The sequence below is a fragment of the Rattus norvegicus genome, chromosome 4 (genome assembly GCF_021556685.1).
Source record: "Rattus norvegicus strain SHRSP/BbbUtx chromosome 4, alternate assembly SHRSP_T2T, whole genome shotgun sequence".
Classification (NCBI taxonomy): domain Eukaryota; kingdom Metazoa; phylum Chordata; class Mammalia; order Rodentia; family Muridae; genus Rattus; species Rattus norvegicus.
Genome location: NC_141537.1, coordinates 125,408,870 through 125,430,755, shown reverse-complemented (window position 1 = coordinate 125,430,755; position 21,886 = coordinate 125,408,870). Strand labels below are relative to the sequence as shown.

The 21,886-nt window shown below is 48.4% G+C and overlaps 1 long non-coding RNA gene across 2 annotated transcripts in view; it reads left to right on the top strand.

Annotated features, from left to right (window-relative positions):
• LOC102548902 (uncharacterized) overlaps positions 1-21,466 on the top strand; it is a 35,619-nt gene extending 14,153 nt beyond the window's left edge. The window contains exons 6-9 of one of the 2 annotated variants that reach the window (XR_015686844.1): positions 12,632-12,843; positions 14,215-14,469; positions 20,384-20,713; positions 21,344-21,466. This is a non-coding gene — a long non-coding RNA (uncharacterized LOC102548902). Of the gene's footprint in view, positions 1-12,631; positions 12,844-14,214; positions 14,470-20,383; positions 21,176-21,343 lie in introns of those variants that run through there. The other variant, XR_015686843.1, reaches the window with a different exon arrangement.
• Positions 21,467-21,886: the final 420 nt, after the last annotated feature.

Sequence of the window (21,886 nt, the reverse complement as noted above, 5' to 3'; positions counted from 1 at the left end):
AAACCCTGACACAGGGTTGGGATCGAGCACAATGGCAGAGTGCTTGCCAGAGCCAGAGGCCCTGGATAGCGTCCCCAGAACCACAGAAGAAAGCCTGGTGCTAACTGGGCATGGTGACACACACCCTTTGACCCCAGCACTTAAGAGGCAGAGTCAGGGGCTGGAGAGTTGGCTCAGCGGTTAAGAGCACCCGACTACTCTTCCAGAGGTCCTGAGTTCAATTCCCAGCAACACATGGTGGCTCACAACCATCTGTAAAGAGATCCGATGCCCTCTTCTGGTGTGTCTGAAGACAGCGACAGTGTACTTATATATAATAAATGAATAAATCTTTAAAAAAAAAAAAAAGAGGCAGAGTCAGTAGGAACTCAGCAAGTTCAAGACCAGCCTGGTGTACATAGGGAGTTCCAGGATAGTCAGGACTACAAGAGAGAGCCTGTTTCAAACAAACAAACAAACAAAAAAACAAACAAACCACCCAGAAACCAAAAACCAAAAACATAAAGCAAGATATAAACAAATAAAAATAGAAAAATGAAATGCTGATGTCTGCTCCTCAGCAGAAATTCCAGTTTAATTGGATGTGAAACTATTTTTTATACTTATTTAGACAAGGTGTCATACATCCCAGGTTAACCTCAAGTCCACAGCAATCATCCGCCCCCTCCCCCAGGTGCTGGGATTACAGGTATGAACCACCATGTTTGGTTTGCTTTATTGTTAAATAAGCTTTCCAAATAATGTGAATGGCTCATCGGGACTCAGAAGTCTTGGCCCAGGGGTGCTGGGCACCCTGTAACATCATAGCTGCCCAGACGTACCCAGGCAGGCCCACTTCCTCTGCCTAATTCCTTCACATTCTTGCTGGAGCCTCTCTGAGGCTGCCTTCTTATATTTGGGTATTTCCCCTCCCTTCCTAACACAACAATTCAAAATATTCCTAGCCTCCAGACAATAAACAAAGCCAGGGAGGCTGCTTTCCTCCTTGTGCCCACTTATGGCCTGATCCAAGGCCTCCCTGATTGGGTATTCAGGCCATTGGGACTGGTCATCTGAGCCTGGGCGGAGTGGGCCAATTTTCATTGCTACAGTCCCAGAACCCCTCAACTCTTACATGACCCCAGGCACACCCCCAACACCACTTCCCAAAGGAAACAGAGTCTGCAAGGGTGAATTATTTGTGCTAAGACACACAGCAAGACTGATAAGGCCCCTCTGGCTTGAGGTTTCCAGCTTTGGGGCAGATGTGGGCTTTGGACTCAACAGACAGCTGTATGGTCTTGGATTCTGTCCCTTGTCAGCTGTTACCTTAGACAAGAGACCAGCCTCCGGGCTAAGCCTCTGAGCACTTGTTTGCAAATGAAGTTGGCTGCAGAGCCTCAGATGAGGTCACTGTGAAGGCCCGGGTCTGCATAGGACCAATGCTCAGAATTATTACTGTCATTCTTGAATGTTTTTGTCATGACAGCATAACTAGTAGAAATGAACAAAGAGCCCCCCAGGGGACGACAGTGGGATGAGGGGATGGGGGAGGGGAGGTTCAATGCCTAGTATGCATGTGTGCAATCCCAGTGATGGGGGAGGCCAAAGACTCAGAAGCTCTAAGTCACCATCGGCTACATAGTAAGTTCGAAGCATGCCCGAGATACGTGAGATTCAGTTAATAAGAAAAAGAAGACAGTGTAGGGAGAAGAGTCGGGGAGAGGAAGAGGCAAGAGTAAAAGTTAGGTCACCAGGGGTTGGGGATTTAGCTCAGTGGTAGAGCGTTTGCCTAGCAAGCACAAGGCCCTGGGTTCGGTCCCTAGCTTGGGGGTGGGGGGAGAAAAGAAAAAAAAAAGTTAGGTTACTTAGGACTTCCTGGTAGCAGTCATCCCCAAGAGTGACTTTTATCTGGCTCCTCCTGCCTCAGTCAAGCTTTAACTCTAGTTATAACTGGTTGGGGTCTGTCCTCCCCCACTACCCCTTCCTGGGAATGGAGGCTGGACCTTAGGGGAGCTAGGCAGCAATTTCTTTACCACCCACCTCCATCCTCAGCTACTAGGTGCCTTTAAGCCCATTATTTTCTGCCTGTGTGTTGAAAGGCTGGGAGTCCCGCCTTTATTCCATACATCACGGCTCTTCATGTATCATTGGTGGAGAAATGGTGGTGATACATGACACACATCACCCCTAATACTGCATAGACCAGGCAGGGGTGCAGGGTAACTGGAAAAGCCCTGGACTGTTCACTTGGATATGTGATCAATGTGTGGATAGCTCTCCCTGCACAGACACTGCTTTTCCCACAAGTGGTTCAGCCAGACAAGAAAGATAAAAATCTGAAGGTGTCCCTTAGGCTGTTGTCTTCAGCCCGAGACAACTTTTTGCCCAGGCACCATCCCTTGAAGAAATGTCAACTTTTTGCAATCCACCCAGACACCACCACCACTGGTTAGAACACACAGGGCAATCTGTTAGTTTGGCCTTTAGAATTTATGGCCATACTCTATGTCCCAGCCACCGATGCATAAGGAAAGCACCTAAGCGCTGTCCTAACTGTGCTGTGTGAGGACAGATCACCCAACCTTTCTGGGTCAGAATTTCCTGAGATGCAATGACAAAATGTGTGTGTGTGGGTAGGGGGCGGGGGTGCCTACCCATGGAAGCTCCAATCACTAGAAATAACTCCAGCTAATAAGGGAGTTTTTCTCTTTTCAATTAGAAGCTCCTCGAGCTAGGTGCCTCATGTCGACACCCTTTGCGACCTATTCCGTTCTGTGCCTTTATTTTTTATTTAATCATTTGTACCCAGGCTAAGGCAAATACCTCCAGCTCCCACCTCCTTTTCTAACAGTGCCATCCCCAGAGAGGCGCCATCTGGTGATCGCATCCAGCTAGGTGGGTGTCTTTCCATGGTCTTCGTTTTTTATGGGGAGTTTGTTTACTTTTGTAAAATGTGTGTGTACCAGCGGTATGAACCTGTATTTGGAAAAGAAGATCAGTGGAGGTAATCTGTGAGGCCCCGAAGTTCTGCTGTAACCTCCGGGGATCTGTTCTGCTCCTCTAGAGGCCTACAGTCCCAAGATACTACCCCACCTCTGCTGGGGCTCTCAGCACTGTTTGTGTTCTCATCTAGGTTTATACTGGCCGCCATCATCCCTTGGTCTTCCTGGTCAGCATCTCTCTATCTCTTTCCTGCCTCTACCTCTGTGCGGATTTTCCCCAATAGATCTGCATCACCATCTGGTCATCCTCTGCGTCAGGCCCTGTGAGTGCATTTCCTTCTTGTTTCAGGGAGAAATTCTTCCCGTAGCCCAGGTTGGTCTCCAGCTGCTTATACAGCCAAGGATGACTTTGAACTTCTGAACCTCTTGCCTCCTCCTGCGTGTGGAGGTTACAGGTGTGCACCACCATGCCCCAGTTCAGGCCCTGACAGGGATCCAACCAAGAATTCCAATCTTCCTAGTCAAGCCCTATCCACTGAACTACATCCCTAGACCATTTTCCTGTCCCTCAAAATACTCTGAAAAACTAAAATGTAAAAATAATCTAAGGAGGGACTGAGGGAAATGGCTTAGTGGTTAAGAGTACTGTTCTCAGGGCTGGAGAGATGGCTCGGCAATTGAGAGCACTGACTGCTCTTCCAGAGGTCCTGAGTTCAAATCCCAGCAACCACACAGTGGCTCCCAACCATCCATAATGGGATCTGTTGCCCTCTTCTGGTGTGTCTGAAGACAGCTACAGTGTGTGCGTATAAATTAAATCTTGAGAGAGCAAAAGCAAGAGCGAGAGAGAAATTGCTCTCAAAGACCCAAGTTCAGGTTTGAACAGCTAGCTTCGGGAGATCTGGATATCCGTCCCCAGTAAGCACACTCATACACACAGTAAAAAATAAAACTAAATCTTTTATTAGGGAAGCAGAGGCAGGCAGATCTTCGTGAGTTCCAGGATAATCAGGACTGTCATTGAGAGACCCTGTCTCAAAAAAACCAAAAACCCAAAACAACAAAACGTTTAAAAACAAAACTAATTTAGGGGCTGGGAATGTAGATCAGTTGGTAGAGTGCTTGCCTAGAACAGGTACACACTCCTGTACTCTGTTTGGAAGGCAAGAACCTGGATAATCTGGCAGGCGGGCCAGGAAGGAGGGGGCGGAGGCTGCAGGAATGCTCCCGCTCCCATACTCCAGGAGGAGCATCCTCAGCACCCTCCTCCCTCTGCTTTCCAATCAGATCCTCACAGTGACCCAAGGCCGATGCTGTAAGCCTGCCGCCTCACCAATAGGGCTTGAAGCCTGTGACACCTAGAAGAGGCCGACACGGGCAGGATCCTGCCCATCTGACCCCAGGGCACTCAGGAAGAGAGTCTGTGCCTGGGATCAAGAATTTGTGGCTGACGGAAATTGGGGCCCAGGACTGTTTCAGACCTGATTCAGGCCTTGTCACCTGGTCCGAGTAGCCTGGCATTCTAGAGTTGCGCAGGGCCTCCTCCTTCTTCCAGCTCCTCAATAAGGCTTAAATGTCCCCTTGTGATCAAAGCTACCTCAAGTCCTTCAGGCCCAGAGCACTCTGGGAGAATACAGTCTCCTCTGAGCTGCACCTCAACCTCACCTTAGCTTGCTGTCCTGGAGTCCTTGAGAAGTGTTTGCTGTGAACAGAAGCAGACAAGCTTGATGGAGTGACTGGGGAGTATTAGTATCTTCTGAAAGTGCCATGCAGATTTAAAGTAAGAATATTTTGCCCAGAGTGGTGACCCACACCCTTAATCCCAACACTCAGGAGACAGAAGCCAGTGAATCTCTGAATAAAGCCAGCCTGGTCTCCATAGTGAGTTTCAGGACATCAGGACGATGGAGAGAAACCCTGTCTTAAAAACCAAACCGTATATTTTAAAATAATCATATAATAATCCGGATTTATGTCTTCCAAAGAGCCCCAGAGTGGACCTGCTAAGGTGTGCTGCTTTGCTCTTTGTCTTTGCTCTTTGAAACAATCCTGACCCTCCTAACAGCTGAGGATGACCTTACCTTCTGCTGCTCCTGTCTCCGCCTCCCGGTGCTGCGGTTCCACCACACCTGGTTTATACAGCACTGGGGATTGAACCCAGGACCTCCTGGATGCTAGACAAGCACTCTGCCATCAGATCCACATTCCAGCCCCTAAATTAGTCTTTGTTTTTCAAGAAGACTAAGTTTTAAGTCTTGTTTTAAATCTGTACAGTGCCCACAGAAGGTCCTGGAGGATTCTTACAGCCTGGAGGCATTGCCTCAGTCAGAGTGGAGCTGACTTCAGAAGGCGGATCCTTTAGGGACAGAGGCCCCAGTGAGGTGGGAAGGAAACTTTAGCCAGGGCCTCTCCAGACAAAGTGCAGCTCTGAGTTGTAGCTGCCCCACTGTGCTGCCCACACTCTCCCTAGAGCCTTCTCTGAAGATACCCAGGGCTCTCACTCTTCAGACCCTGTGAGTTTTTGCCATAGTTGAGGCCTAGTACTGCCTCTGACCACACATTTGTCTACCTTTGACACAACTCACCTCCAGGACAACTTCAGGAAGCAGCTGCCACATCCTACTGGGAGTGTCCTGCTAGCCAATGACCTGTCCCATGCAGAGAGGGGGGTGGTTTCAATGTCATAGCCCATTATGTAGATTGTAATTGCTTAGTTTGCTCTCCTGGGCAGGATTCAGGAATCCAATGTCTCATAGATTCATGTATAAAAGCAAATATTGAATGCTAGAGAGAGAGCTCAATGGTAAAGAGCACTGACTAATCTTCCAGAGGTTCTGAGTTTGATTCCTTGGGGTTCACAACCATTTGTAACACTAGTTCAGGGGATTTCTCCTGGCCTCAGTGACACAGGTAGTATATTGCCACCCAGGCAGGTAAACACTTACATACAAAAATACCAAAATTACACACACACACACACACACACACACACACACACACACACACGCACACGCGCACACACACACACACATATATATATGTATACACATATATACACACATATACACTTAAGCGCGTGCACACACACACACACCACATCCCAGAACAAAAAGAGTTTAAAGTTCTAAAAAAAGGAAAAGTGAAATATTGTAGCTTTCTGGTCCCACAGGACTGCCTGGGGGAGACCATTATTGCTACAATGTACCAATTTCTCAGTCAAGGAAAGGGTTTCAAAGGCTGTGTTGTTACTTTTAATGTTGCTATCATAAAATATCCTGATCATATCAGTTTAAGGAAGAAAGGGTTTAGTTTGGCTCACAGTTCAAGCATTATGACAGGGAACCATGGCAACAGGAGCCTGAGGCAGCTGGTCTCATTGTGTCCACAGTCCGGGAGCAGAGAGAGGTGAATGCCTGTGCTCTCCTCCTTTTCATTCAGTCTGGGACACCAGCCAAGGAATGGTGCCACTGCAGCCCAGTGGGAAAACCCACTGGGTTCTAGAGAACCCCTCACAGGCATGCCTGGAGGCTTGTCTCAGTAGGGGACTCTAGATTCTGTCAAATTAACGTTTCCTCTAACAGGAGTCACAGAGGCAGCTAGTCTGGGCAGGGCCCAAGGTTATTATGACTCAGGAACCCTGGCTCAGCTTCTTGATAGTGCTTTCTGTTACTTACTGCTGTCTGATTGATTGTGCTTGTGGACTGAGAAGTATGAAATGCTGAAGGGACCGGGGATGGGGAAGAGGGGTTGGGGGGGGTGGAGGTGGAAGGTGCCTCTGCTCTTAGTAAAATGAGTCCCTCAAGCCACCAGATCTCTGTCCATGCCATAGCTTTTCCATTTTAACTTTTTTTTGTTGTTTTTTGAGACAGGGTCTCCTGTAACCCTGGCTGGCTCAGATTCACTATGTAGCTGGGATTCACTATGTAGCACCATGAATCAACCTTGGTCTCCACCTCTCTTCTAAGCCTCTGTCTCCCTAGCTCCCTCAATGGCTTCCCATCATCTGCTCTGACATGGTGGTAAATCTAGAAACTCCTCCTTTCCAGATCTCTGCCTCCCTCCTTGTCCAATTGTGCTCAGCACCTTGCCTTGTACCCCCACCTTGTCCCCACTTTCTTATTCCTTTAGCCTCTACGAAAATGTAAATCCCTTCTACTGCCCAAGCACGGCTGCCATACCGCCATACTGTGCTGCCTCTCCCGGATGCTCACAGCCCATTGTCTGACTCACTCCTGAAGCTCCCTTTTGCATGCAGTCAAGGACAACATTGTAGAGTCAGTTCTCTTCTCCCACAGTAAATTCTAGGGCTGGAGCTCAGGTCATCAGGCATTCCTGACCGACACTTTCACCAGCTAAGCCACTTCTGGTGCTTTAAAAACTGAACTCTTGGCCCTGAGCACACTAGGTAAGCACTCTCAGCCCCTGAGCCTCTCCCCAGCCCTTTTATTTTTCCAGGAGGCAAAGTTGTCCTTGGCTACAACCAGCCCCAATTCCTCCGTAGATGGCTTATAGCACCAGGCAGCCATGGGCCGAGATCTGTGAAACCATAATCCAAAGCAACTCTTTTTATTAGTCAACTCTCTTAAGTGTCTTCTTTCAGGGAGAGCTCTGACTGAAGCTCTCATCTCTCCTGTAGAAGTGTTCCTTACCTGTGCTCGCTTCGGCAGCACATATACTAAAGAAGTGTTCCTTACCCTCTTTCTGGGAAAACTCTGACTCCACTGAGGCAGTCACAGATAGGTTTCTGCTCCCACAGTTTGGCCAGGCTGGTTTTGATCTTCATGTGATTAGGTTATATAATGTGTTTGATTTTTTTTTCCTTAGCAGAAGGGTGCAAGATGGAGAGACTAGTGAAGGTAGGAATGTGTGTGTACTCGAGAGTGGGTGTATGAGCAAGTGTGTGAGTGTGTGGAAGCATTGTGTGATTGTATATACATGTGTGTATGAATACATATATGTATGCATGTGTGGAAGCATTGTGATTGTATATATGTGTATGTATGAATGCATATGTGTATGCATGCATATATCATGAATGTGGTTGTGTATATGTGTATGTATGACTATATGTGTATGCATGTGTGTATGTGTGTGTTCTGTAGCAGTCTAATCATTAGTTGCTGTGTAGCAAGTGTCTGCTCTATGGATAAGCACGTTTCTGGTTCTGCTGTTTTGAGAGACATTTGCTCCAAGGTCAGGGTGCAGATAATAGTGAAGAGCTGGTCTTGGGTTTGGAACCCTTTCATCCTCCACTTCCCCAGTGCTGGGATTGCAGTCTACTCAGGTCGCCCCCTAATTTAATATAAACTAAGTTAATAAGAATCCCAGCAGCCCTCAGGAAATAAGAGGATCACCAAAAGTCCAAGGGTAGCCCGATCTACATTGGGAGTTCCAGTAGCCATGACTACATAGCAAGAGCCTACCTAAAGTTTTATTTTTAATAACTTATTTTTATTTTATGTATATTGGTGTTTTGCCTGAGAGTATGTCTGTGTGAGGGTGTCAGATTCCCCCAGAACTGGTGTTACAGGTTGTGAGTTGCTGTGTAGGTACTGGGAATTGAACCTGGGTCCTCTGGAAAAATAGCTAGTGCTCTTAACTGCTGAAGCATCTCTCCAGCCCACTTTACTGAAGTTTTAAAAGCAAAATAATGGGGCTGGAGAGATGGCTCAGCGGTTAAGAACACAGGCTGGTCTTGCAGAAGACCGGAGTTCAATTCTCAGCATCCACTTGAGATCTCACAACCATATGTAACTCAAGTTCTGGGAAATCTGATGCCTTCTTTTGGCCTCCATGAGCACCAAGCCCCAAGACTTCAGTAAGACAAAATATATAAAATAAAATAAATGTTTAAAATTTGAAATATCTCATGATTTAAGTAGTAGATGCACAACATTTTAAAAAATAAAAATACAACAACAAATAGTAGTAAAGATGTCATAAATAGGCCCGTGTTTCTTTTGTCCCATCCCAGTATTAGTTCATCTGGTTATAGGGGTCTTTGTTGTTGTTGTTGTTTTGCTGTGTATCCTTGGCTATCCTCGGACTCATTCTGTAGATCAGGCTGCCCTAGAACGCATAGAGATCTGCCTGCCTCTGCGTCCCAAGTGCTGTAGCTAAAGGAGTGTGCCACTACTGTCTGTGTTACTGTAATCTTAAGTTAGTCCAGTGACTAATCAATAGTCAGGACAACTCTGAAGCCAAACAGTGCTGTGTAATCAGACCCTGCCTCCAAGGGCGGCGCAGAGAAGGCAGGAATGGTGGTACATGCCTCCAGTGTGCCTGATCCCAGCTCTCAGAAGGCAGTTTGAAGCCAACCTAGCCTACATAGCAAGTTCCAGCACAGTCAGAGCTACATAAAGAGAGATCCTGCAGAGAGAGAGGGACGGGGGTGGGGTGGGGGTGGGGGCAGAGACAGAGACAGAGACACAGAGAGAGAGACAGAGAGACAGAGACAGAGAGACAGAGAGCCACAGAGTGTTTGATATTGGTGCTTTATTTTACAATGCTGGGGAGAGATCCTACAGAGAAAGAGGTGGGGTGGGAGAGGAAGGGAGCCAGAGCCACAGAAAGCCACAGATTAGTAGGTGTTGGTGTTTTGTTTTACAGTGTTGGGGATGAAACTCCAGCATGTCAGGGAAGTGTCTGCCCCTGAGCTAACTCTTAGAGAAGTCTTACTTTTGTTTGGTTTGTCTAAGTTATATGTATGTGTGCATGTCTGTGCACGTGAGTGAGGTAGGGCCAGAAGAGGCCAGAAGAGAGCATTGGTTCCTCTGGAGTTGCAGTTAAAGGAAGTTCTTAGTTACCTGTTACAGGTGCTGGAAACTGAACCTCTACAAGAGCAGTGCACACTTTTAACAGCTGAGACATCTCTCCAACCACTTTTTTTTTTAAGATTTATTTATTTTATAAATAAGTACACTGTAGCTGTCTTCAGACACACCAGAAGAGGGCGTCAGATCTCTTACATTACAGATGCACCATGTGGTTGCTGGGATTTGAACTCAGGACCTCTGGAAGAGCAGTCAGTGCTCTTAACCACTGAGCCATCTCTCTAGCCCCCAACTGTTTGTTTTAAAACAGAATCTCACTTGGTTACCCAGGCAGGCCTACTTATTCACTGTGCAGTCCAGACTAGTTTCAAACTTAAAGCAATCCTCCTGTCTCAGACTAGGGAATGATGGGAGTACAGTTTCAAGCCACATCTGACTTCAAATCTTGGATACTGTGTGAGAGTCAGTGCAAGGTTTTGATCAGCAAAGCGACAAGATGTAATTGATTGATTGGTTGACTGACTGATTGGAAAGACCATGTGGAGAACTGTAATGTCACCATGGGCCAAGGGCAAAACTATGGGAGCCTCATGAGAAACTGCATCACTTGCTAAAACACAATGTGGCAGAAGTGTGCTGAGCTCTTGAGTACAGAGGCACCAGCCCTAGAGAGCTTAGCCCATGTTAGCAGCTGGAGTTGTATGTCTAGAGGGCCAGATGCACAGTTGGTTCACTTCCCGGGGCCTGGCTCTGGGACCACATAGGGGAGGGGCATAGCCTGCCTGGGCACCTGAATTCTGGGAAAGGGAACGACTTCCAGGTTGGATGCTGCAATAAAAAGAACACCCTAACCTGTTTCCCAGCAGGTCTTGCACCAACCCCTAATGAAGAGTGTGCCAAGGCTGGGTGTATAGCTCAATGGTAGAGGGTCCTGGGGCGTTGGGGTGGGGAGAATGGTGTTCCCAGCACTGCAAAGAAAAAAAATCCTAAGAACCTTCTCAATGCCTTCTGGAACACCACTGTATCGTATGGAAGCAGCTTGACATGGCTGCAGCCATCTTGAGTCATGAGAAACCCCGGGCTCCCTTTTTCTGCATAGCCTCCCAGCAAACCACAAACAGATAAAGCCTTTCCGGCCTCACAGGTCTTAATCAGTGACTCTCCCAGATCCTAAGATAAGGAGATATATTCTAGCCAATGGAAGCCCCTTAAATCCACTCGGACTTCTGATGAGGCAACGATGCTGCTGGGCCCATCTGTCAGTAAATTTCTAAGAAGCTGTAACATTCAGTCCCGGGTCTGTCTGCCTTTTGTGGTTTCCTAGGGCCTTGGGGTGGGTCCTCACACCAGGCAGGACTGTGTTGTTCTGGAAAGCCTATGAATCACCGGGGAGGCTCAGTTCTCTCCTCTGCCTTCAGGGAGCACAGTGCACATTGCCTTTGAGTGGTAAACAAACGTCGAGAACATTTATGTCGACTTCCTGGGAACACGAAGTCCCCATCCTGGGGCTCAGGTGCCACACCCCCTCATCTTGATCCAGGGGATGCAAGGCTTCTACGCATCCTGGATGTATAATGAGAGGCCATTCCCTGGAAATTTGGGGGCAGTGTGAACCTGAAATCCATCCATCCCTGGACAGTAGTATGAGCTCACATTGTCTGTATTGGTTACCTATCATATCATCCTGAAAAAGTAGTTCAAACAATAAACATGTGCTCTTTGTGTTAGCCAGGAATTTGGGTGAAGGTGGTCAAAGAGTCTGTTGTCGGGTCACTGTCAGGGCATAGTCTGGGACTGCTGTCATCTGAAGGTTTGACACACTCTCTCTTGGGGCAGTACACTAGCTATTGGTGGGATGTCTCAGTTTACTTTGTGAGTGTCTGTCCCACTGTATCTGGCTTCCCCAGTGAAGTAGTCCCAGAGAGCAGGGCAGAAGTCACTCCATCCTCAGAAGTCACTCCTCGTCCTTTGCAATGTACTTTGGGTCTCTGAGGTCAGGCTGTTTGCTGGGAAGGGCTCTTCATCACCTGGCCAACAGATTACAAGGACAGGGAAGGAGCCTGGGCCACTCTCTGGTCTTCTTAGGTGCCAGGTGTTGTACTGGGCTGTGGCTGCACTTGCAGGGGCCCTAGGAAGCACTCTAGCTAGATCATAGCAGCAGAAGCCACCAGAGTCGTGACCTGGGGAGAAAGGATTCCCAGCCCTGGAGAAATCAGGGAGGTCTCGGCAGCAGGTGGCTTGGATATCCAGAACAGCTTAGACCTAGAGAGGGAGGAGCAGGCCATGCCACATATAGTCACAGCAGATGAAGGAATCAGACCCATGGTACAGTCCTCAGAGACACCCCTCTCCTTAGCTCCTGTTTGACAGCAAGCTACTGGTCATGTGCTGTTCTGTTCTGGATGCTGCATTCTAGCAGTGGGTAACAGGGACATGCCTTTGACCAAAAAAAAAAAAAAAAAAAAAAAAAAAAAAAAAAAAAAAACACTGTGGTGCTAGACATCACCACCAAAATAAAGGATGGCTTTATTTAGCCAAGCAACCCGCCCAGGCCACCTGCAGAGGATACCTCCATGTCCCCATGTGACAGATGAGAAGGCTGAGGCTTGGGGCTCACAGCACTGGTTGAGATCACAGACAGGACTAGCCCAGGCTTTGCTGTGGACACCCACAGATGACCAGCTCAGTCAGATGTAAGCATGGCAGCTTCTGCCTGCTTCTCAGAACACAAAGCCTCTTCAGCACTGACCAGAGGCCTCCCAGGCCCAAGGTGGGAGGAGGCAGCCTGGACTCATGTGTGGATCAGCTTCTGTGCTCAAGGTCAGCCATGTGACCGATTAGTGGGGCCTGTGAGTCCCACGGGAGGGATTTTCAGGGATTGCTGAGGAGTGAAGCCTGACCTCCCTCCCTCTCTTCCCTCCCCGCCTCCTCCAGAGGCGAGAAGAGATGCAATGGCTGATGTGGCTTCTGGTGCTCCAAGTCTCAGTCTCCCTACATAGTCTGTCACCTGATCTACACCCCGAGTTTGGAATGACTTGTAGTCAGCCACTGGAAGAGCCCTCTGAGTGCCAGGCACCGAGCATCACTGCCCAGAATCTGTGAGGTAGCCCAGCATGTTGATGTGTATGCCTTTGTCCATTTCACAGGTAAGGAAACAAAATAGCAAAGTGAAGGCCCAGATATATGTGCAACCCCAGAGGTGGGCGTACCAGTGTGCCTTCAAAATGACAGGGGCTTGGGGACATGGCTAGTCATGTAGAGCACAGCTGTGCAAGCAGGAGGAGTTGAGTTTTGATCCTCCGTACCAGAACAGAAAGCTCGAAATCCGCACTTGGGTGAGAGGGTGAGGGGTAGGGGCGCAGATGCCAGAGGATTGCTGGGACTTTCTGGCCACCAGCCTAGTGGGGATGGAAGACAGGATACACAACCAATGACAAAACCAAACAAAGAAACAAAGAAAAAACAGAAAAAAAAAAAAAAGACAAAAATAGATGCACCAAAGTAGGTGAGCTCCAGGTTCAGTGAGACTTGTCTCAAGGGAATAAGGTGAAGGGAATGTTGGCAGGACACTGATGTCTTCCTATGGCTCTCCTCACTCACAAAGGAGCAATCACCCCTTCCACACAGAACCCTACACGAGGGTCTGGGGATGTGACTCAGCTGCTGAGAGATTGGCTCACAGGCATGGATCCCTGGGTTCTGTCTTCAGCCTCGTGAACTGGGTATGGTGGCCTACACCAGCCATTCAGCACTGGGAAGATAGAGGCAGGAGGAGCAGGAATCTCATGTCCGTCTTCTGACACACAGCTAGGTCACGGTCAGCTTTGCTTACAGGAGACCCTGATTCAAAACAAAGCAGCAGCACAAAGCCCTCTGCTGTGATCGGCTGTGGTTGGCTTTTTCACAGTCGTCACCGTGCTGGCCCCAGCTGGACAAGGTCAAATCGTGGCAGACCTTGACTCTAGACAGCTTTCCCTCATGGCCTCACCGAAAGGGAGCCACTACTTGTGCTTGACGTTCCTCAACTCCAACCCTATTCATTTTTAAATTTATTTTTATATACATATCCACCTACAAAGAATATAGACAAATGTCAGTATTTTTCATGTGTGCATATTTTGAGTATTTTTGTTTGGTGGACTGGATTTTTTTTTTTTTTGAGATAAGAACTTGCTGTAAGCCCTTGGCTAGCCTAGTACTTGCTATATATCCCAGACTAAATTTACTAATAGCAATCCCCTTGCCTCAGCTTCCCAGGTGCTGGGATTGTAGGTGTGTGACTCCATACCTGGTCAGGGCCATCCCTGTGCTAACCAAGAATGGTACCACTGAGTTACAAACCTTCATGGTCACTACAAGAAGACCAGATGGATGATTCTTTTGGAACTTGTCATTTCTCTCTCTATGGGACATCCCCGAGATTCACCTGTGCTGGTACATGCTAGCCCGGTTCACTCGTTTCTGTTACCATATAGAGTTTATACCCTGGTGGTATGAGTTTTGTTTTCCTGTTACAGGTGAGAAAAATGGGACTCAGAGAGGTTAAAAGCCTGAGAGGAATCAGCCAGCTTCTAAGAAACAGAAAATCACAAGCTGGTCCCCAGATGATATGGTTCCTGCCACCCTTTATACTGAATTATATGAAAACTGAAGAAAAAAAGACCCCTGGGAGACATCTCATCCCTGGGAGATGGTCAGGATGGGACCTGGCTTGACCAGGAGGTTGTCCAGGGTCAGAGAACGCCCTCAGTTCTGGAGACGTGGCTCATCAGGTAAGAGTGCACGTCACTGTTGTAGAACGCCAGAGTGTGGGGGACCCATACTGAGGGACACACAGTTGCCGGTGACTCCAGCTCCAGGGGATCTGACACCCTCCTCCCCAGCCCTCTGTGCACTTGGGCACATGCTCACTCGAATGTCTATATACCCTCACAGACACATAAAAAATGAAAACAAATCTTAGAAACCCCAACCACCCCCAATCCCACATGAGGACACAGCATGTAGACCACAGTGGGCATGTAGAATACTTCTTCAACTGGGCATGATGGTCTGTAATCCCAGCACCTAGAGCAAGAAGACTGTCATGAGTGAGTTCTAAGCCAGCCTGAGGTAAAGTGTGAAGCCCTGTCCTACTAAAAGACCCTCCCCACACGCATACCGTTTTTTCTTTAAAAAAAAAAAAAAAAGGTACTTTTTCCCCTGGACAATGAATTGGAACAGCCTGAGACAGACTCTAAGCTTCTGTATCCTTGTTTGTAACGTGGGATTAGTCATTCCTACCCAGAACATCTGAGAGTTAAAATTCATGGAGGGGCTGAGATGTGGCTGGTTAGCAGAATGCTTACCTAGCGTGCACAAAGCCCTGGGTCCATCCCCAGCACCACTGAAACCCAATGTGGTGATGCATGCTTAGGACATTTGCACTGGAGAGGCAAAGGTGGATGAGGAATTCAAGAAAAAAAAAGTGAAGAGTGTCTAATGAACCTTTAGACTATGAAAATACGGGGTGCTTCAAAGTAGGGAATGAGAGAAGGGATCACCACACCTGTGTCATGGATGAAGACTGCCTGTTCATTTTTTAACTATGATTTTCAGGTCCTTTGCTCACCAAAGGAAGCCCAATTCACTCAAATGTTTTGAGAACTGTTTAAATAAATGCAAGAAAAATTACTGATAAAAAAAAAAGAGCATCCTGGGCTATATAATGAGTTTGAGGTCAGCCTGGGCTACATGAGACTCAGTCAGTTAATCAATCAATCAATCAATCAATCAATCAAAGAATGAAAAGATCCAGGGCCACTCTGTTAGCAGGCCAGGCTCTCACCACAGGCAGGAAGCCAGCCAGAACCCTGGGCTACCTGTCTCTCTCTCTTTACTGGTGGGATGGTCTTTGTAGGTATGCCTTGATCCCACATTTGGCTTCAGGAAGAGAGACTATCTTCCTTCCATTATCTGGGTAAGGTTTAACCCAAATCCAAGTCATGAGAGGCCTCCAAAGACCTCCTTGCAGCTTAGACTCAAGGCTACCAGCTTTTGCCCACATTATCAAGGCTCCACAATTCAGTCGTCAGCTCATGCCCCAAACATATGATCATGTCACCCAGCACAGGAAGAAACCCCTCCTCCAGCTACCTCCACCCTTCTCCCTCCCCATCTCTGGGGAGCAACAGTTGTTTCTCTCAGAGTTTCCACAAGCTTCTCCACCCCTCAGACCAATAACCCTCTGTGCCTGGCACAGGCCCTGCCCTTCTTGCCAGGGGCAGCTGCTACTGGGGGAGCTGCCTACCCACGCACTCTCTGGCACCAGGCACTGGTTTAGCATAAACAGGAGTCCACAGACAGAGCCGACCTAGAGCTCCCTCGGAAAGTGTCCCAGCTGGGACAGTAGCAGAGCCAAGCAGAGGCACATGTGGGTGCCCTGGGTGCTAGGGTTGGCTTCTTCTAACCTTGGCTGGCTGATCTAATCAGAACCACCCTCACAGGGAGGCCAAACGGCACTACCCCAGATGGAGAGGTTGCAGGTGTGCTCAGGAGCTTGGGTGCAGCTCCAGCACAGAGTGTGATTTTGGGTTTGGTGCCCAAAATACAACTCAGGACAGAACACAGAGGTCATAGGGGCATTCGGGAGTGTGTGTAGCACAGGGAGGGTGTGTTGTCCTAGGTCCGTCCCCTAGTTTAGGACTGAGAACAGCCCCTCTGTACGTTGCTCTTGGTGCCCCTGTGTGATACTGAGCATGGGGACTGAGCTGAGCCAATATTCTAACCTGCCCCTGCTTTGGGGGTGATAGGGGGATGGTGAGGAAGGTGGTACTCCCTAGAGGGATTCCGGTAAAAGTTCAGGGTCAGGATGGGAAGTGTATCATAAGCTGGAAGGTCATGACAGCAGGGGACAGTGACAGGGGACACTGAGAGCAGGAGCGGTTGGGTTGGTTGAGTGTGTGTGTGAGAGTCAGTCCTGGTAAATGCCAGTGGGCTGCATTTAGGAAAGAAGGAAAGAAGCAGGAGAGACAGGGCTGAAGTCACCCCCCACCCCTTTTTAATTAAAATTAAAAATTTGAAACAGTGTTTCTAAGTTGCTAAGGCTGACCTTGAACTTACTCAGTAGTTCAAGCAGATCTTGAATTTGGAGTATTCCTGTTTCAGCCCTAGTAGCCAGGATTCTAGGTGTGTACCACCAGGTATGGCTTGCCCCCATTTTTATAGTACAGAAAGGCAGAGTGCCGAGAGTTGAATACCAGGCACATTACCCCTGGTTGTTAAACTTCCCTTTCCCAGAGGACCAAAGGGTACCTGAGTTCTCAGACCTCAAACTAGCAGGTATAGAAAAGCACTGAGGACTAACTGGTTGAATGCATGCCAGGGAGGGACCAGGCTCCATTCATACCCCATCTAAGGCTTCTAGGACCATGGGGGGCAGAAGAGACAAGTAGAGGAACCGAGACACATGTACACAGCATCTCTCTCCCCCACAGCTTCCTCCTGGGTTCTCAAGGAGCCGCACCAGGAGTTAATGCTTCAGGCTGGGTCCTTTGGTCCTAGATGTCAGTGTCTCTTGCACGCTCTATGGCTTGCTATAGGGGCTGTGTGTGTGTGTGTGTGTGTGTGTGTGTGTGTGTGTGTGTGTTGTGGAGTAGAAGGAAGAGGGTCTCTGGGCCCCCTGCTTTGTGGCTTCATCCCTATCTTTCTGGCTCCTTTCCCTTCAATCCATGGACACTTACCAGGAAGTACCTTACCTATCACACCAGTTGCAAACTGTTCATGGCTCTCTGCAGTTTCCAGTGGACTTTCTTGCGTTTGGATGCTCCAGTGTCTGGGTGAAGAGGCACTAGCATGGGTATTGTTTATCTCCAAAGTGAAGCCAGACAGAGGGAGAGAAGGAGAGGCAGAGAAAGAGGGAGAAGGAGAAGGAGAGGCAGAGAGACCAATGAGCAAATAATACTTTAGACAGACATAAAATCAAGAGAGACATGGAGCCCCCAACCAGGGACAGCTGGACGCAGCAGCTGAGCTGGCCCTGGTTAAGCAGCCCCTTCACTGCTTACCACATCCTGTTGGGGACTAGCAGACCCTTGGGGTAGGAAGAGGAATGGAGGAAGGGAACCAGCTGGCTGTAGGCTATGTTGTCTCAAATGTACCTGATGGGACACTCCCCTAACTGGTGCTCCACCTCCTCCCAGCTATGTGGGCCTGTGCTCGTCAGTCTGGATCTTAGGATCTCAGGCTCCTCACTGAAATGAGTCTGTCTAGCAAGTGTGTCCATGCCTGCTTGTAATCCCAGCACTCAAGAAACTGAGGCAGGAGGGTCACCACGGGTTCCAACCCAGCCTGGACTATAATGAGATCCTGACTCAGAAAATAGATGTTAAGATAGCTCAGCTGTGTTTGCCATGCAAATCTGATGACCAGAGTTGGCTCCCTAGAATTCACATAAAAGTGAAAGGAGAAAAAAACCCGACTCCTCAGAGCTGTCAAGGAACCTCAAAAGCATGTGTGTTGATGTCATAGGTACACTAATAGTAAAGTTAAAAAGAAATAAAATGATTTGTACCAAGGTTGTGTGTGTGTGTGTTCAGTATATTGTATGTATGTGTTGTATATATGTGAATGCATTTGAATGTTTGTGTGTATATTATGTTTATGTATGTGTCTTTATGTATATGTGTGTGTACATGATGTGTATGTGTGTGTCTCCCATGGTATGAACCCTAGTCATTTATTATGGTGTGGCCACTCTGTAACTCAGTTTTCCGGTATAGAAGAAATGAGCAGAGCCACCATTGTCCTGTTTTGAGGGCTAAATGAGGGGTGTTGATGCAGCACTGGGCACACGCAAACCCCAGGCCTACCCTGTCCTCACTCTGATGGGGAGAGAAAGAACTTGAACTGGTTACACATGTGTCTGAGGACCTGAGTGAGAGTGGCCCAATGTTGTACACCAATCTTGATCTCGGACGCTACCCAGCCTTCCAGGTAGGGAAGGCCCTGGGGGACAGCTCAGCTAAGATTGGGCAGCACACAGGTGAAGTAGGTGGTGTCAGGCATGACTGGAAGGGTTGGGTTGGTCCTGAGGCAGCCTGAAGCCCAGAAGGGTGAGTGGGGCTGCCCCAGGGACCTCTGGGTAGTGGCTGAGCTGGAAACCACCAGGCACCTTTGGGAATCTTGTGTCAGGAGGTGGCCCTGGGACACCAGCAGAGGCAGCAGGGAAACAGCTGGGAGGGGCCGTCAAAGACTTCAGAAGAGAGGAGCTGGGCAGGCTTAGGCCCGGCTATTGTGGAGATAAGAACATGGGTGCTGACTGTGATACAGCTAGGGGCCTACCAAGGAGTGAGTGAGTGAGTGAGTGAGTGAGTGAGTGAGTGAGTGAGTTAGTGAGTGTTAGTGATTTTTTACCATATACATAAAAATCAAATTTGGTGCTGGAAACCATCCTATAGAGCTAGGATTCTGGCCTCACATAATCTATATATAATATGGGGCTGATGCTGAATCAGCACATGGCTTATGAATTCATTCCAATAACCTCACAAGGGAGCAACTGTTACTAACGTGCGTGCGCGCACGCACGAACACACACACACACACACACAATCACTTTTTTACATTTGTGTAGGTTCATGTTTGTGCAGGTGTAGGTGTGCCATGATGCTCATGTAGAAGTTAGAGAACAGTTTTTAGGGGTCAGTTCTCTCCTTTCTCCGTATGAATACAGAGAGGAAACTCGGGTCATCAGACTTGGTAACAAGCCCCTTTATACACTGAGCCATCTTGCTGGTCCAGCTATCCTGTACCCTGGACCCAAAACCCTGGGATGTTCAGAGAGATGCAGAAGCAGAATTCTCTGGCTTAGGGTCCCAGTAGAGGAGGCCAAGGGCTAGGAATGGGTGGGCAGGAGAAGAGCACAGTGGAACCTTCCAGAGCAAGGCAGGCTACAAGTCAGGTATTTGAGTCACACATTGAAAATAATAGATCCCCGATGATGATGAGTTTCCAGAACAGCCCTCCCCTGTCCCAGGCCTGTCTCCACTCCCTGCTGAGGTGGTGACAGGTGACAGCTGTGTTCTACACCCATTTCAAGAGGAGACTGAGGCTCAGGTTATGGGCAGTATTGGGCCTGGCACTGGGTGCTTCAGACATCAATGCTGGGTCAGGATGTGCTGTGGGAGGTGGCCTGGAAGAGGACAAAGCCCGGAACCTAATCTTGTTTACACCTGGGGATAAAGGCAGCATGTAAAAGGGGGTGGTGAGGGGGGTTGCCAGAGAGGCAGGCAAGTAGCAGCAGGCCTAGTGGCTGGACCAAGCCAGCCTTGCCCCAGTTGGGTGTGCATGCCACCAGGTTGCCCATAGGTCAGCCTTTTTAAATAGAGTATCACATCGTGTGAAGCCAAGAGGGACCGTGTATATTCCTCAGGCTAGAGGACTGTTCTGAGCTGCCCTTCTACTGCACAAGTGGAGAAACAGAGGCATGGAGCCTGGCTGAGGTCATGAGGGATTCGAAGACAGACCCTTGGCTGCGGAGCCCCTCTGGCTGGCTGCTTGTTGCAATTGCCAAGTTTGCTTGTTTTTAAAATGCTTTATTCATGATGAACCGGAAGAAAGGCTCTCCAAACTGGGGTTGCCACAGAAGCAAATGTGAAGGCAGACTTGGTTTTTGACGTTTTCCCCGGGTTCTCTTTATCTCTTCAGGGTCAGAGACCTGCTTTCTGTTTATTGACCTAACAAAGCAGAAGATAGCAGAGGGACTCCTCACAGAGGCTTCTTTGACCTGTGACCCGCCTGTTGCTCACTGTCCGAGGCTCCTGGCCCAGTGGAGCTGAGCGAGGCTGAGCGGCCTGCAGACTCCAGAGCCACTTTGGGATTATCTACCCTGAGGCCACCAACAAGATAACAAGCCCTCTCTCAGGCAGAGCCAGGACTAGTCACCATTCTGGTTGTCTCCAAAGGGCTGGTCCCACGCCAGACCAGTGAGGCAGGGGCATGTGCAGAAAGTTACCCCTTCCGTATCCTCACTTCAAGGTGGGTTGGACTGAAGCAGTGGTGGTTGGCCCAGCCACAATAAGGTAGATCCAGAATGTGTTTGCTTTCAGTGACTTTGATCGTGCAGGGTTATGGGGTACTGCATGATAAACAGATACATGTATGTGTGTGCAATCTTCAAACCGGATAGTTAACGTCTCCGCGGTTGGACACACCTATAATCCCAGCACTTGTGAGGCAGAGACAAGAGGAGCTCTGCTATATAGAGAGAATTCAAGGTCAGCCTTGATTGTCTCAAGAAGAAAGAAAAGAAATTTGAGGTTGAAGGTGCTTCAGTGTTCAAAGCCCCCATGGCTCTTGCGGATTAGGCAGCTCCCAATCTCCTGTCACTTCAGCTCCAGGGGATTTAATGCCCTCTTCTGGCTTCCTCGGGCACATGCATGTGGTACACATAAACTCATGCAGGCAATACACATGTTAAAATAAATAACCATAAATATATACATTAATCTTAACTCCTTGTTTCGAGACAGAGATCTGTATAGACGGGCTGTTTTTGAACTCCATATATGTCGGAGAATGATCTTGAATTCATCATCTTCCTGCCTCTACTTTCCAAGTCCTGAGATTTTATTTCCATTCCCATGTGTTTGGTTTTGTTTTTTCAAGACAGGATCTCACCATATAAGCCTGGCTGTCCTGGAGCTCACATTGTAGACCAACCTGGCCTCGAACTCACAGAGATCCACACACCTCTCCCTCCCAAGTGCTTGGATTAAAGGCCTGCAGCAGCACATCTGGCTTCCATTCCTGGTTTTATTTGGTTGTTTGACTTGAACCCAGGGCTTCATGTTAGACAATCCTTCTGCCAAATAAGGTACTCCCAGTCTTCCTTCCTCCTTCCCTCCCTCCCTTCCTCCTTCTTTTCCTTTTTGCCTTTTAAGATAGTCTCTTTTTATGTAGTCCAGTCTAGCCTTGGTGTTGGGTCAATCCTCCTCTCTCAGCCTCACCAGTACTGGGGTTACAGCAGTGTGCAGTCATGGTTCTCCTCAAATGTCTTTAAATGTCCTCAAATGTTTTTTTTCCTTCAAAGTGACAGTTGTGTTGCTTGTAAAACAGGGTGGTGATGTTTCAGTAGAGAGCATGGAATCAGAGCCCTTAAGCTTCTGTCTCCCTGGATTACATTGTTTCAAAGCTCTAAGCCCCTCTTGG